Genomic DNA, 12,459 nt, shown 5'->3' with positions numbered 1-12,459 from the left:
TTCGTGCTCTTACCTGATAATAAGGTTCCATCCGAGTGCCAAAGATACCAAGGCAGGGAATTGATAACGCATTGTGCACATCACAGAAAGGACTTGGCCATGGAAAACGTTGCTTTCATTTTAATGTTGATGTTTTGGGTTTATTGTCAGTTGTCTTAGTGACTGTCTTTAGTAGGCTTGGTTGATAAGCCCAAGAGGGGTGCATTTGAAGAAAATTATGATCTTCCTCTTTTTTCTGTCTTCCCCTCTCGCCCCATCTGTGCTACATGTGCTTTGGGGTCAGTTTTGGCATTTTAGCCATAGTTTGTTTTTTTCATCCTTCACAAGCACAGAATTTGCTTTCCCTTAGGAAAATGAAGATACTGAAAGTAAGCAAACTGTGACTGCAGTCACAAGACAAGAGGAGACTTACTGGGTCAGTATTGTCCAATGACATTTAATCCTTGACTAGATTGCTTACGGGGCGTAGGAGCTAAGTTTAGTTACTGATGCTGTGTTGAGCGTACTCAGGGTTCAAGGGGAGAGGAGAGCATGTAAAAATCGCACAGCATCATTCTTTGCCTTACTTACAAAGCTCGTGTTCTGAAGCGTCTGGATAGTGTAATGTATAATGTTTTACTGAAACTATAATGAGTCCTGGACTGAAAAGAGAGGACGGTAACTTGATAATATGGTCGCTTTTGGGATTAGGATGATTTGAGGATAGGCTTATTGAATGTGATTTCATTAGGAAGATTATTGGAGCTTCATATTGGGATTGACTCCCATTCAAATGCACATTAGCATATATTGAAAGTCCTGTAAGAAACACAGAAAATGGACATAAGAGGCCTTTGTATGAGAATCATTTTTATCCGATGCTTATTTTTGTCGGTGTGCATTCATATACTTTTTAAAATATTTTTGACGCATTTGTTGCATAAGCTCTTAGTGCAAATTTTTATTCGCTATTAAATTTTATTACAAAAATCTTTTGAGTATAGTAGTACTGTATTAGGAACACAGACTCTATTATTTCACTTCCTGCTTGACGCTGCTTTATTACAAAGAAACTTTTTGAGGAGAAAATGGTTCTGTCTGTCTTGCTTCAGGTAGCTACGATTACTGGAGAGTTAACGTGGCCACGTGCTCCTAGAAAGTTCGTAAGGCAAGGAAAAAAGCTTGGCACTTCTGTAGGTAAAATGCTTGTGTTGGGATGAGGCCAAACTCAACACCGGTGCCTCTCCGGGTTTCTGATTTGCATCTCTCTCTTCAGCTGCTGGGGTTCCTCGGGATCCGTGTCATGCTCCGGCTCTGCCTGCAGGCACTGTGGATCCCATTATCGTATAGAACAAATACATGGAGTGCATCTGGGGAGAAATAAAACTTCTGTTCTTTGACTTTTTTTTTTAAGAGAAATTTTACTGCATCTCCCTTGACAAACAGTTCCTGTAGGTGAGTGATTACCGTTTTCCACAAGGGGAAATGGTGAAAAATGTGTGGGTGAATCCACAAGTTTTTCCATTACAGTTTGTGTGCCTTCAATGTTAGATTTTAAAAGTATGTGTAAACCAACCAGCAAACCATAAATCCTCATTAAATCTTACTGGAATTATTGAGATCCATGTTTTTCTTGAAATCTCACTCAGGCCTTGTTTGTTTGCTTGGTTGGTATGTTTACAAAAGTTTGGAAACATTTGTTGCTGAGAACTCCCCATCAACTCGCGTACCAGATTTTTCTCTCTTTGTACATCTACATATCTATATAGATATAATTAAGTGGAGAGAAAAAAAAAAAAAGCAATGTTCTTAAGCTTGAAAGACCTATCTTCTGTCTTTGTCCATGAGAGAGGAGGTTGCCCCCGTCCTGCAGCTGCCTCCCTCCCTTCCCTGCATGGTTCGCTTCTCCTCCCCGAACGCTCCTGCAGCCAGAAGCTGCACCACGGGCTGGGGGCTCAGGTTCAAGGAGAAAAAGGATGAGAAAGGGTCTTTCAGTTAACCTGCACAGGGCCCAGAAGGATCTGCTGGTTAGAAGGAAAATACGAACTGAAAGCAAGGCACGTGTTTTAATAGTGAGGGTTGTTTATTGTCCTTTGGAACACACTATCAGGGGATATGCAGTAAATCCCCCTAGTTGGGGGTGGCTTGTTTGTTTGGTTTTTTTTAATTCAAATTCAGCTACCTTGATAAAACTCTATTCCTGGATCTGATGGGGGGTGGTGCAGGGTGAGACGGTGGCTGTCGCTGTGGGGGGTTAAGGTTGGGTGATTCTGGCTCTTGTGGCTGAACAGGAGCTGCTGTGATTCATTCAGTCTCGGCAGAAGCAAGCGCTGATTTAGCTTTGTTCTGCCACAGCCAGGGCAGCACCCTGCTCCTGATTTTTCAGCGGGAGTACGATTGAGTACCTCTGAATACGCCTCCCGTAGTCACTTGCGTAGTTCGTAGCTATGGCAGCCAAGGTCACTTTCCTGTTGCGACTCAGCGCGGGCTTCTAACTCCGACAAGTACCATAACGTGGCCATAGAAACGAAAATGGGTGCAGGCTCTTGGGCACGGCAAGGGAGCCACGCATCTTTCCCTCCGTGTGAGATCTGGAAGTTAAAGCTTTTGAGGAACATATGTTGGAAAGTAACCTTTAATACCAGGTGCTTTACGTGATTGGCTGGATAAGGCACAAGAGATGTGACAGTTTTTTGGTCTGCAAAGCCTCCGAGGCCCTGGAGGGGCCATGGCTGGCCGGTGGCTGGTTCGATAGACTCCTTGTCAGGAACGGGGCTGGCTCCTGTGAGCGGACTCGTCCCCCACGAGCGGCACCATGGGAGTCTTGTCTTTTTGTCATGAAACGTCGTGTACTTACATTTCTTTTAGACAGCAGCTAATGGAATTACGGATATTTTGTGTCATCTCTACATCAATAATGAAATACAGGCCACATAAAGAATTGATTTTCTTTTTTGTTTGGGGAGGGAAGCAGAAAGATAATTTAACTCCCGGCAGTAAGAGATTTCTTTTAGTAATTCCAGTTTGATGTAGATTCTAGTTGTGACCTTGAAGTCACATCTAGAAGCAAGGAGGCTAATTAGTAAAATTTTATAATTACTTTGGATGGCTCCCTAAATTATAGCCGTGCAATAAAATCAATATTCCCCGGAGCAAAGCAAGTTGTACTGCAAAGACAGGTTAGTGCTTAGGACTATACTGGTTGTATTGCTATACTAAATAGGGTGTAATATCAGTATTTTGTTGTGTCTGGAAACTAGGTTGTCCGTTGCTTTAATTTATCTCTCGATGGGGAGGACATCTTCTGTGGGAAGAATTGTTAATTCTTTTATGCGCTATTTCCACACCTGTTCTCCTTTGGTCAGAGAAAATCAGCACTTTTGTTTGTTGGGGACAACTTTGCTGTGTCCTTTGAGAGGATCAGTGGAGTCTTCTAAGCTGCCTTCAGACAGGAGGAATAATTTTAGCTTGCCTGCGCCTTTGCAGATGGCAAGGAAATGCCGTGACTTAGCAGAAATGATCCAAGTCAGGAGCATATTCAAAAGGAGATGGCGATTCCATGGAACTGTAGCAAGCGTTGGGAACGTTGGCCACTTGTAGGTAAGCAAGGAATGGACTTTAAGCTGCAGTTTTGGTTGACAAAACTTCCCCTGAAGGCTGACAGTAAGCGTTTAATTCAGTATTCAAAATTTCAGAAGTCTGGATTTTGTATGCAAAAGTTAACACACACCTGCTGGATTTTGTTTACCCTTGGTGTTAAGTATTGAAAAAACAGTGTTGATGTGTTTAGATACAAACTTTTATTATTTTTTTTCTTTTGCACACTGTAAATGTATATTCAAACATTTGTAGCAAACATGCATTTGGGGAGATGATGTGCAAGAACTGGGGTTTTTTAACATATAATTGCATTTTTTTTTAAAAAGAGAAAAATGTTTCAGATGAAGCTTTTGCTCATCTCTAGTACTGAAGCTTTCTGTTTGAGATGCAGCATTCCTATGTAGCAAATACCTCAAAAATGTTATTGCCATTACTGTTTATCCATCGTTCCAATACAGATTAATGTGGATGTTGATATTCCTAACAAGTTGGATAGCAATTTGTACATAAGATAAGGATTTATAGATGTGGTCTTCACCTAAAGCTGCCCAAGATAAGCCCTTTGGGCACTTTTTCTCTTCAATTTAGTAATTTTGATAAAAATTTTACACTATGAAGGAAAGTAACACATTTATGAAATCTTTTATTTTAGGCTTTAGGCTGACTGAGGCAATGATCATTTATCAAATCTGTACCTATTGCATAGTAGGATTCCTGCAATTGATGAAATATGAGTGTAGCTTTGTCTAGCAAGTCACTGTGGAGTGTGTGAAAGAACACGAGATGGCTAAGTAAGTGTTTAAACTCCCATTTTGTTGGTGGAAAGTGTGCTTTGGGTAGCATATCCAGATTAAATACCTTGCTTCTTTCTTTGTTTTATACAGCAAGGTGATAAAGGTAAGTGAGGTTTCTCTTCCGTGTTGTTTTCTGTTGCCTTGAACTGGCCAATGGGGTACTAAGAAATGAGGAAAGCCATTTTGGTGCTGAAAATCCCCCCCATGTATCATTCATTTCCAGAGAAGTTTTTTTGGTAGGCTAAATCTTGTGTCTTGATGAAGTAGCTTAGCAGCTCCATATTGACTTCAGACAAGGGCTTAAACCATAAGCAAACAAACTTTATAACTGAAGAACCATGCGATCAATATGAATGTGTTGTTTGCCTTTTACATAGCACACAATACTGTGTTTTATTCGGTATTAGAGATTCTAGTTCCATGTTATGCTACAAACTGCTCCAGGGCTTCCTTGTATTGCTCAAGAGGTTCATACAGAAACTATTTGTATGTTTACACGGAAGCTGTCCACCCAATGCTCGTGGGCACCAGGATAGTCGGGAAGTCAAACTTCAGTGTCCGCGTGCTTCGTTCAGCGAAGGCGTGTTTGGGCGATGAGGAACGCTGGAAGTGCTAATGCCGTGGCTGTGTACTGAGCACCAGTCCCAGTTTGGGGCATCGTCTCTGTGTAGCAGATTCTTCAAATGTGTGCCCAAATTCATTTAAGCCAAAGGCATGTAGACACACGCTTAACTGGACTCGAAGACTTCCTGGTGCCTGGCCCAAATTTGTAGCAGAGACCAACCTGCCAGGGGCAGGGTTGGTTACAGACACGTCTTACTGAGCCAGCTGATCCAGCAGTACTGACAGGGCTTACGAAAGACTGGCTTTGCTGTTGGTACACCATACATTAAGATAATCAGCGGTGATTATAAACTGAATTATCCAGTTTTAAAAAAAACAAACCCACGAACTCTTTTCAATCTCTCATCGAATATTATTTTGCTGATGCTGACAGAAATGAGAGGCAGGCATGCTACGAATACACTTACCCTCTTTTAAATTTGGCTGTGATAATGAAAACTCCCATCCTTCCCCATTGACACAAAGAGCAGACATGCTTTTTGCCTGCGGACTTGCTGAGTTGACAGTCTCTGTCGCTCAGTCTGTGCTATCAGCCCGTCATCTGGTCATATTTTTATTCCGTTGGCAAATCTGCACCATCTAGGTAGTTGATGGGAAAAGTCCAGTTTTTGTTTCTACTGGCACTTCATCTTCCTGTGATATGTTTGTGTTTGTGATCATTAAACAGAATACAAGAAATTAAAAATCAGCGTGCGTGACATGGGGACGTGCACTCGTGGCATTGGAGTATTAACCTTTGCCAGCACACAGGTACTGGAACTTCGAAATAAATGCCTGTTTATTGGTGGGTTTACGTATACTGAAATCTTAAAAATGATAAATTTTCTAGGGTGATTTTTTGCCATCGCATACACGGGTAAAGACTTCCACGGAGCAAGATCTTTGCAGCTCACGTCTCCTCGTGCAGGAGTCTCCCGTGGCGGGAGAAGGGAGCAGGGGCAGGCGGGAAGGGATCCTTGCTGTCGCTGCCTCCATCTCTTAGTGAAGTCAGCTGGAGGGGGAAAAGGATGAGTCATCCATCAGCTTATTGTAAGACAGTGTAGACAGCTGTAAATATATCCTGTCTGGAGATTTGATTCCAGTAATCAGCACAAAATAACCGTTGACATCACACGGAGTAACTCTGAGCCTGTCTCGCTGGAAAAAAGCTGGGGGGGAGGGAAGGGATTAATGGTGCCGAAATAGCAAGAGGTAATATTCCTTCTGGTGTAGCCTGTGCATGTGTTCCTGTGGTGTGTGTTGCCTTCAAACTGCATGGAAACTATTAACTTGTAGACTGTTCCTCTGGGCTAGTATCTTAATATGGCTTTCTTTTAAAAAATGATAGTAAAAATCTAAACATGAGGGTACGGCAGTTTCTGTGCCTCGGGCTAAACTTGTGGCCTGGGGAATGGGTTTCTCATAGTGCATTTCTTAATTGTAGACAATTTGGGCTGAAATCTTGAATTTAGCTTGCAGAAATATTTGAGAAGGATGTGGCCGAAATAGGAGGTGTATTTAATTTTTATGAGCATGGCTTTTGTATTTCTGTGGTTAAAGGCTTACGAATTACATGTCTTCATTTGAACTTTGAAATAAGTGGAAGTGTGTGAAATGAAGCAGTTTCCCCTGCATACCTTGTGTTTGTTTATTGGGAGTGCTTAAATCTACCCAGGTGTTAAAGCAACATACCCGCTTCCAAAGGCGGATTAGAAACCTGGCCAAAAGCAAGCAACAGCACGAAGGTTTGACGTTATTTTCTGTCTGGCTGCACAACAGCCATACAAACAACAACTATCCAGGGTAGGCTGAATGAAGAAGAGATTGCACTCTCTCAGTGTACCTATGGCCAGCTGTAGCTTTCCTTCAGGAATTGTATTTTAGCAGTATGAGTTTATTAAAGCCCCTTTTTCTTTCTGAAGCTACTAGTGTGGTTAGAATCACTCCATGATAACCCTTCCCAAAACAGCAGTTACAATTGATATTTTTTTTTTAATCCAATATTATGAATTTTATAATCTGTTAAATATGTGCACAGAGCAAATTAGGGATTTTGCATTCATTTGAGAAAGACTAATTTGTAATGCCTCATGCAAATCAACTCTTTAGCAAAAAGCCCCAGGGAGCATATGTATACTTTGTTTTCTGCCTTTATCAAATGGATCTGTAGGTTGGAAGCAGCAGGTTACTCCTCTGCTTGGCATATGGAAATGAGATTCAAGAAATCATGTCTAGATTTGCTGCTTTGAAATGGAAACAAAGATGTTGCTTTTATATGGGTCTCTGATAGTCTTGCTGGCGCTGCCACAAGAGACAGGAATGACGTGCAAGATATTAAAATAACAAAACCACCAAATCCTCTTTTTTCCTTTCAACCTAGCTGTACGTAGTCCATGTTCAAAGAGTTGTTGCTTCTGTCAAAAACTTCTCAAATTAACATAAAAGTCTATAATTCTGCTAAACAAATGTTTAAAACGCTCACATCAAATGTATGCGCAGCAAGAACCGCACACGTGGGTCTGGAAGCGGGTAGCCTGAAAATCCTGCCTGGCTCGTGGCTCCCAAGGTTCCTGTGCCTTCACGAGCCGCGGAGCTCGGTGTACAAGTCCCGACAGTCCTGGGCTCCACGTACTGCGTGTGGTTCCAGACAAGCAGGAAGCTGAGGTCCTAGACTGGAGTTTTAAGATGCTTCATGTCCTGGAAACCATTAGTGTCTCTATGGGAGCATATATGAGTTAAACAGTGCTACTATGAGGTTTTTCTCCTTGTTTTCCTCCAAGTTTTTGGAACTTTAATATTATGCAACGCAATTTCAGGTGTTACGGTGTGTGCCTTGCTGCTTGAAGCAGGAGCAGGTCTGAAGCGGCCCTGCCGTACGTGCTATTGCTGGGGTCAAAGTCCGGGTCACTGCAGCCAGCGCAGTGCTCTCAATAAAGAACAGGGCTCCAACCGGCCAGAGCATCAATCCTCTCTCGTACGTAAAGTACAAATAATGAAAAGTTTCCTCTTCTGACTCATGACTGAGTATTTTTCATGCATCAAAAATTTAAAAATTAGAGGAGGGTGGTGACTGTGTGTGGTCTGAGGAAAGAGATTCACCAGTTAATATTGAAAGATGTGTGTTAACTGCTGAGTCATCATCTTGGGGATCTTTTGAACTTTAATGCAGCTGACAAGAAGTGAACGTAAATATGGTATCTTTCTCTAAGGGCTTACTATTTAACGTGAATTTTGTTATTTGCTTTTAAAAAATTATTAAGTTGTTTATGAATAAGCAGTGCCTACCAGTTAATTGTTGGAATTAGCTTGTGAAAAGTGCATGCTCTTTCCCAGAGGGAATTCTGAACAAGCACTTTGAAGTTTATTCTTTTTGGAGCTACCTAATTTTTTTTCGGATGACTTGAAAGTCTGCCAGCTTCTCTGCTGATTCGGAACAAGCTGATAGTGTTCTCAGTCTCTGCTGCAGAGATATCTGTGTCTTTGGTGACTGGCTTGAATGAATTAATGCAATGTTTATGGGATAGAGCCTGTGAAGCCAGTGCGGAATAATTTTGAGCGAGCAGCAGTCTCTCTTTTCCTGTAGAATCAAACAAACAGAACAGAAGTATGTTTCATATACTTGTAATTATGAAATTTCGGTGGGGTGTGTGGCAAGTGTTATTGCTTAGAAAGGTCATAACCGGGTGGAGATCAAGAGTTGAGTATTACTTTGTGTTTTCCAGTAATTCATACATCAGCTTGAGCTGTCAGCACAACAAGTGGCGTCGTGGTGTGTGCTTCTTGTGGCTGTTGATAGAATCTGTATTCTTCTATCAACGTCTCTTTTTTTTTTTTTTTTTTTTTTTTTTGAAAAAGCTTTGACTTGAATGCTATTAAGTTTATTGAAGATTATGGGGAATATGCAAAAAGTTACTGTAAACAATTTTATGCAATTTGAAACATTCAATTATTTTTTTATTCTTATTTCTTTTTCTGGGCTAACTGTTGTACTGTATTGTGGTCTACTTATTGTTCTACTTATATGAGTTGCAGTCAAAAGCAAAAATTTGTGTGGTTTTGATTCCTAGTGGTGTAATGTGGGAGGTAATCCTGCTCTCATCGGTGTCAGTAGGATTTGCAGTAAGTGCTGTGGGCTTTGTTGAAAGCTGCTTCCACTAGTTACTTCACCAGCTCTGGGCCTGGTAGCTCCTCTTCCTTGAGGGCAGGTTGCCCTTTTTCTTAATGTTTCCAACCCCTCGAGCTTTTAGTTTCACCTGATGTGTTGTAGCTGTAGTGTTGTATTTGGAGTATTAGTTATATTCAAGCTCTCCAGGTGTCTTGCCGTAACTGTGGATAACTTTCATCCTTCTGGTAACCAAGGAAACAAGTTCAGAAACTTGAAATTCTGTCATCCTGCAATTTAAAGAGAAATTATCAGATTAGGATTTACAGGATGTTTTTTGAAACATGTTTGTTTCTGCTTTATTTCTCCTTTATTAAAAACCCATTTGTCGCCATAAGATTTTAATTGATGCCGCATTTAATTGTTGTAGATTTTGAAACTTATGATTAGATAGCTTGCCTTAAAATGTCTAGTGTTTAATTTGATGTCAGTGTGCAATTGTGTGCGTGTAATATAGGTGGTATATATTTAGTATTGGATTTGGATTTTTAGTATTGCAGAATAACGTTTGCCTCAACAGTAGAGCCATGCCCGACAAAGTACTTTTGTATAGATACATGATACAGAGTGATAGAGGTTTTGTCAAATTTGTTATCCTTTTTTCTATCAACATGCAACCCATAACATTGTATCAACATAGTCTGGTAATGATTTGGGATTCTTTTGCAGCGAGTTTGAGGAGAGAAATAAAGTCAGTCAGACGAAGAAGCCGGTGCAGTCTGTGCAGAGATGTGCTGGTTTCCAGGGCGAGTGGTGCCCTTGGAGGCTGGGTCCATCCCTGGCTAGTCGTGATCCAAGGTGGTGCAAGCCCGTTGGCATATGTTTGCAGACTATCAGAATATCAGGAGTATCAGGAGAAGGAATCCAGTCCAGGCCATGTGTATCTGTGGATAGTGGTCCTCAGGAAGACAGTCTCAGAGAATAAATCTGGGGTTTTTTATGAGCGAGCACCTGTTGCTTTTCACGGAAGCGATAATCTTGGAGCAGCTGCTGGTTAGGACCAGTAGTATCAGCTCGTGGGCCCCGCTGTTAGCACAACGTGTTTAAGACCTGGTGTGTGAACTCGCTGATCTGCTTTACCATAAACATAGGCAGTACTTGGACTGCGAGGAAAGTTGCACATGGAAAGTTACAGAAGGCTCCTTGTTGCAGCTCGGCATAAGTTTCTTTGCCCGCTTCAAGAGACAACGGTAGTCATCTGCAAGTGTTAGATGCCATGGGTCCGTGCTTGCTTTTCTTTGACGCTGCAGGGTACAGCAGCTCGCCCACGCTGCCCTAGACACTGCCTACTTCTGTCTTCCTCTTCCAGCCTCTCTAGAGGACAAAAAGCCCCACAGTGTTTTAAAGTGAATAAATGTGTGCGTTTCCCTTTCTTGACTCTGATCTTTAAAACGTCACAGCATAGAAAATTGCCAAAGTGTGAAAGGCTTCCTGTTGGAAGTTGTGCGGCTTCTCTCGTGGGCTGAACTGGCACTGGTAGCAAGACAGGACTGCAGGAGGTCCTGATTTAACAGGCCCTTGGAAGCCTGGTGGCACTAAGCCCTTTAAAACCTATTTTTAGACCAGAAATACTGAGGAACGACTGACACTGCAGTCTTTTGGGGTCAGTCTTTTCCCATCTTTTCTCTTTATGCCAGCCCAATGGCTGTTTTGTTTGCAGAATGATTGCATAAAATGAGGAAAAAACCAAACCAACAACATTTTAAGCTTTTATAAAATCTAATAAAAGCACAGAGTTATTTCTGTGTAATCATAGGGAGCATGCTTCTGAAATGAGTCACGTTCTTCCTGTATCTGTTTTTCCTCCCCTTAAAGTGCCTGAAGATGATGTTCTGAAGATGTAGTTATCCTTACAAGGGTTGTGCAACTTCTTGTTAATGTCCTTTGCATAAACTCACGCGGCTGCTATCTTTCGGTTATTTTATTTGAAAGAATTGGACCGACAAGTCCCAGGTTGGATCCACCAGCCAGGATAAACCCTGGTCAGCTTCTCGTGGTCACTGCTCCCTAGTAGAATGCGACTGGGAAAGAGGCAGTGGGTCAGAAGGTCTCTGCTGCCACAGTTTGCCTGGGTTTCCCAGGAGCTGATCCTTGGCCACCCGTGGGGAGCTGTGCTTAGGGGATGCTGTTCCTATAACCACAGCAACATGGTCTGTCTCTCGTCCGTTCCTATACTCGCGCAGAGGTCTGAAATTGTGTGGCTTATGTAAGCAGCAGACACGCGTATTTATAAGCAGAAAATCAAAAGATACTACTTCATATTTGACCGCTGCTTTGATGTGCCTTTTGAAGAAAATTCCATATACATATGTATAATGCAACTACACGGAGTGTTTATGTGTATGTATACATGTGCACACCCTCTCAGTATCGATACCACAAAACTTTAGTTGAGGCACAGGATGAGCAGAGATCCTGCAGTGCCCCCAGAAGAGACACCTAATTCTTGGAACAAGTTTTCCCAGCCCTGGTGTAGCTCACAGGGAAGCAGCTCTTAGTAATGAGAGAGCTGTGGTTGTCTCAGTTATCTAAAGGTCACAAAGGATGTCGTTGTCATGTGAAAGAAGAGATTAAAAAAATCCCTCCCCCCCCCCCCTTCTCTCCCCACTGTCTCTACTTCTCTTTTTTGTCTGTGTTGGTGTGTGTCTCTGTAACCAAGATCTACTGAAAATTTTTGGGGGGCAGGGAAGTTTGGGGTTGTTCTAATCAGTCATGATATTCCTTTAATGTATCAGAAATAACCTTTTCTTATCTACATTTATCGCAGTGTTTCTTGGAAGGTAGGAGGTGGAAAAGACAAGAGGAACAGGAGTTGCCTGTTAGATGTTACAGTCTATAGCACACAACTAGCTCTTGAAATGACCAAACGCTTATTCATGCTTCAACTTCTTTCTCTTTAAGAGACAATGGTTTTAATTCTCTTTGTTCTGACTGTTGTTGTTAAGGTATCATTTGTCAAGGTCAAGCAAGCGTGGTAAATGCACTGGCAGAGGGTTGTGCTGGACTGCCGCGCGGTGCCTGCAGTACACTGAGCCCTGGGCCCGGCAAAGCGCTTGGCCAACCCGGAGAAGTTGATAAATCTTGATAACATAATGGACAGCGGGTCAACTTTCTGTATGTGTCAAGCTATTAGATATGTTTATGGCAGAAAATGTAATCACAGTATTTTTAGGCATGCAATACTTGTCAGAAGAAATTGTGCTAGGTTGCGCAGCAGTGTAAATTAGGCTTTCAGGGTGCAATTTAAAAATGACGCGTGTCTAAATTCCCTATATTGCTTTGCAAATGGGGTGATCAACAATCTGTTCATTGATTTGGTTA

The 12,459-nt window shown here is 41.9% G+C and overlaps 1 protein-coding gene across 9 annotated transcripts in view; it reads left to right on the top strand.

Moving 5' to 3' along the window:
- The window catches only part of SPSB4 (splA/ryanodine receptor domain and SOCS box containing 4), a 171,250-nt gene that overhangs the window by 129,662 nt on the left and 29,129 nt on the right, over window positions 1-12,459 (top strand). The window lies entirely within an intron of this gene.

Source organism: Balearica regulorum, chromosome 9 (assembly GCF_011004875.1).
Source record: "Balearica regulorum gibbericeps isolate bBalReg1 chromosome 9, bBalReg1.pri, whole genome shotgun sequence".
NCBI lineage: Eukaryota > Metazoa > Chordata > Aves > Gruiformes > Gruidae > Balearica > Balearica regulorum.
This window is presented reverse-complemented; position numbering and strand designations above follow the sequence as displayed.